General features: G+C 34.1%; 1 long non-coding RNA gene across 1 annotated transcript; it reads right to left on the bottom strand.

The window, feature by feature from the left end:
• Positions 1-202: 202 nt before the first annotated feature.
• Positions 203-3,989, bottom strand: LOC106468312. Its single transcript, XR_002612617.1, has 2 exons — positions 3,021-3,989; positions 203-1,911 (listed from the first exon to the last, which is right to left on the bottom strand). It is a non-coding gene; the product is annotated as an uncharacterized LOC106468312 (long non-coding RNA).
• Between the last annotated feature and the right edge of the window lie 827 nt (positions 3,990-4,816).

Raw genomic sequence — 4,816 nt, forward strand, 5'->3', positions numbered from 1 at the left:
TCATATGTACAAATTCCGTAATCCAACATATATATATATAACCATTTATTTGTAGTTCGTATTAAAATAATTGTTACAGAGATACATACATCGAATAACTTACTGTCCCCATTCTCCTTCCTTTAAAACAATCTTACATGATTACACATACAAGTTTAAACCGGATACACATACTTTACAAAGTTTTCTACCTCTGGTATGGTTTTAAATTTTTTGGATATTGGGTTGTGTGAAGTTAATTAGCTGTTTCTCAGGTGCGTGTGGATGGGACATTTCTCTTCCTTTTACTGTCACGAGAATATGTTTCAGAATAAGCACCGATCGGAACGTATGTAAGAGTTAAGTCAAAGACACTATATCGCTAAGACGGTCCCTCTGCCCGAAAAGTGTAATCTGGCTAACCACAGCGCTCCTAGCGGGAGGTTTGATAGGAAGCACTTGTACTGCTGTTACTGGCTACTGCTCAAGGAGGTTACTATGTATGTATAAGCGTATAATACGCTTGCTGTTTGTATGAACGAAAGTTAACAATGGGAGTCACATAATTCCCAGTTTTGATGTATTTGTGTGATAAACAGTAATTATCGTTTAGTTCTGGTTTCAGTTGTGTGAAGAGTAAAGACTCCTTTATCCCAAGGTTGATTTCATTCTCCGCTGAGAAGAGAATGCTGAAGTCTTGCCATTAACGGTCACGTCACACATGTTGTTGCAATGTTGGTAGATGCTGAACTGGTTTTCTTTATTCGTTTAAGATGCTCTTTAAATTGTGCCTCCACGATACGCCACCTAAAGCGTTAACATCACACAAACATCGGACTATTTGACTCTTTAATATGATCTCATATCCAAAGGAAGAATAGAAACATATCTAAATGTAAATTATTAAACTCTTAAACGTGTGATAAAGTTTGCAGTTGAATAGGCGGTTTGGTAAGTACTATCAAACCAGCTGCCAGCTGACGCTGTTCAAATTTTGTTACGTTTGTAGAGATGGGGAGTGGATCGTCTTAGAGATATTGGGTCTTTAGTTAAGCTACAAGGCGAACGTTGAACGCAGGCATTAGTTGCTCAATAACCTGGAAAGTAAATAAAAGTATTTTAACCTGTTGTTTTTATTCTTATTTTCTTTACCTAAGAATTAACTCCTCTTTCAAGTGGACTTATTTGTCTGTTTATTGGGAAAACATAACGTAAACATACCTGTCTTTTTTAAATAAATTCACTTATTTCGACTAATCAAGTAGATTGATTGTTTTTAAGAATGAACGATAATTGTAGTATGTTCAGTAATGAAAACTTTATCACTAGAATAATAAATTAAAACTATTACTTCAACAATACTTTAGAAACATGCATAACACAGTAATGAAGGAAATCCAGCTTAATACTGGATGCTATGAAGAGGACAAACGCTCAAATTATTCTTTGTTTTAATACTGTACTAATTGTTTAGCGAATATTTCTTTTTTTTTCTCGAGAAGAGATAATGTTCCCTCTTTATGATAAAAAATACTTCAAACTTCAAAGAAAACCCCCTTGAAACTGCTGTTTAGCGTTTAAATACACAGAAAGTTTGTAAAATATGTTCTGTGAAAATAGCGTATTTTAAGAAGATTTTCAAAATAAGTGTTACTGATGAACAAAAAGATTAGAGGGGCAGGTCACTGATGAATGTCTTGGATGAATTGGTGTATTTCGCATGGTGAGATCTATACACATTATACGAGGAATATTTTCCAAGAAGTGGGCAGTAGAAACCTAACACAGTTCCTGTGATGGCCATCATATAGGCCCAACCAAGACGACAGGTGGCGGACTGAAACACGTTGATTTGCGGCCCACAGTGTAAGCGCATAAAGTGAGTAGTCAGAATAAATGGATAGAGCAACAGAGCCATGGTCTGGAACAAAACTGGAAATAGAAGAAGAATAAAACTGATGTTCAATGAAATGGTGTCGTAATAACATTTACTGAGTTTAAAGCAGTAACAGTGTACAGAATCTAAAATCGAGTTTTTATAATGTAACCTTTCAAAGTATGTTGCAAATTTCATTAATAATGTTTACTTAACAACAGATGCCTCATCTTTACAGAAAAACCAGTCTATAAGCAAGCGGAATGATATTATGTTAGCAATAGATGTCTCATAAACAAGACATTGTTTGGAATGAGATCATGTTAACAACAGATGTCTCACCTTGACAACAAAACCAATAGTTTAGAATGAGATTATGTTAACAACAGATAACTCATCTTGACAACAAAACAATCCATAAAATAAACACCCCAATATTTGGAATGTTATCTTGACAACAAAACATAACTCGAAACATTACAACACATAAACTTCAGACACATTTTGACAACATATATAACGCATGCACAAGTCATGTGAAGTATTATTACTATCATAGTAACAAAAGCATCACACAAACAGGTTATATCACTACAACAATACACGACTTTATCCTAACACCAACTAAAACGTTGACCTCAAAAACAGAAATTAGATTATAAACAAACGTGAAGAAAACGTTTCATTTATTGGTTTCTCTGTGGAATTTTATTCCAACAAATAATGTACTTAAATAAATTTTAATTGACTATGGTAATCTCGCAATTTCAAGGCAGACGAACGGTAATTTATTAGTTATGTTATCACGACTACATATTTTAGTAAGTAATTAATGACATCTTTAAAAAAATATATATCAATGAAAGATTGCTTAAATACCTTTGCTACATAAAATAAACTACACGGTTGAATTTAAATTTTAGAATGTATATGTATATATATAGACACATCACTTTCTGAATTGAAAATTTTAAGAAAAACAAATATCTGTTTTTCGACGACCATACACAACGACACATATTTTAACTCTGTGATAATTATAAGTTATGTAATCATGATGTCATAAAACACGTAAGCTTTTCTGCAAACATAAAATTTTGAAGTTATAGCTTTCTATCAGTTTAGTAGAAAACATTACAATGAAACAAAAAATAAAATCATTTACCTGCTGCTGACTGAATATAGACGATACACCACACAGTTGCCTGTCGTTGTCGTTGTCCAAATGCGCAAAAACAAAACACAATTAATACAACACAACAATACATTAATACACAACCGCTTACATATAAAACGCAAGCCACTTGCCAAGCTGTAGACGGAAAGTTTACGCCAAAAGTATGACAAGAAGTTTGGTGCCAACGGTAACACACACCTACTAAGCCTAACATATATAAAACTGATCCCCGGTTATACTGTAGATAACTGTCATTTAAGGGGTCAGTTCGAACGTACCATTCAGGATGGACGGAGCTTATGGTGCAGAACATTGTGACTATACAGGACAGAAGAAGCCAAACAACGGACACCGGCCAGGAAGTGCGAATAGCGGCAATATGTACATGTGGTACTAGTGCAAGCTGGCTCATGTTGTGTTAAGATAGTGAATAGTTTTTATCATAGTCGAAGAAAACAGCTTTTCCCAAAAATATCTCTTACTTACTATAATATATAAAGTTTTTCACTAATACTTCAAGTGTATTTCTCCCAAACGCAGCTTATTATATGTCTAAACTATCTGTAAAGTTCTAGAAGTCTCGTTGTGAAGTCAGCCTATAAGACGTTACTGCTTGTCTACATGACCGTGCAAATACTGAGCACTTGGAAACGAACTACTGGCGTTGTTCAGCCTCGACATGACAACCTTTCAAGTCGAGGTTTTTTGATGACTTATTACATCAGTGAAAGAAAGATGCCAAAAGAAAGTGATCAAATACTTTATCAATCTTGCACACCAAATATTGTAATTCTTCTGTCAACTGTATTACACAAGTGTTTTTGTCGTTTAAAATAGACTCAAGGCCCATCAAATTCCCAAAGTCAAGATTCTTGTTCTAACAATGTCTATCAGATTCTGCGACTTCTGTTATTAGACAACATTTCCACACTAGGATAATAGCTCTCGACACGTGACTCTCACACGCCCCCTAGCGTACATTCTCTGTGACGTCATCACCGAGAATGCAGTGTACATATTTTCGGTAGCTGCTCCATTGTATGGACGTTGACTTTAATTATATATTTAACCATTGCCTGCTCGTTGAACTTCACTATCCCAGTTATCTTATGTGTCATCAAACATTTACTCTGAGCTGCGTTATTTTGTTCAATGATATTACATTTTGTTCTAGTACTATATACCGTATCCACATATAATGTTCTAGTTCAGTATGCCATATCCACTATTATACTTTCAGGCTACGTTATTTTATTCAACTGTAACAAGCAGTCTTTTTATAATTATCCAAACCTATATTTAAAAAAACACCTTGTTAAGCACTATTTCTATCATTATTTAAGACTGTGTTTAAAAAACCATTTTAAGCAGTATTTCTAAAAGTATTCTAGACTGTTATAGCAAACACTGTAATAAGCAGTTTTTAAATAATTACCGAAGGTTTTCGTAGAATATACCACAATAAGCAGTTTTTTTTTTATGATTACCCAAGGCTATGTTAGAAAACAACGTAACGAGTAGTTTTTTGTAACAATTTAAGGCTGTGTCCAAGGAGATAAATTGTCAGTGTTTTGTTTTGAAGTGACCACAGGATATAGAGAGTTTCTCGATCATACATAAAATTATTTAGATATATGTGAAAGAGTATGTGACTTCGCATTTTTACACATTTTAATGTAAAGTGTCAACACGTCACTACTATTTAAATTGCATTCAGAAGGACCTGGTTGTTCAGATTTACCATTCAAGGGAACTATGATATAGATTGGAGAGTCATGAGGGGC

Source organism: Limulus polyphemus, unplaced genomic scaffold (assembly GCF_000517525.1).
Source record: "Limulus polyphemus unplaced genomic scaffold, Limulus_polyphemus-2.1.2 Scaffold2960, whole genome shotgun sequence".
Classification (NCBI taxonomy): Eukaryota; Metazoa; Arthropoda; class Merostomata; order Xiphosura; family Limulidae; genus Limulus; species Limulus polyphemus.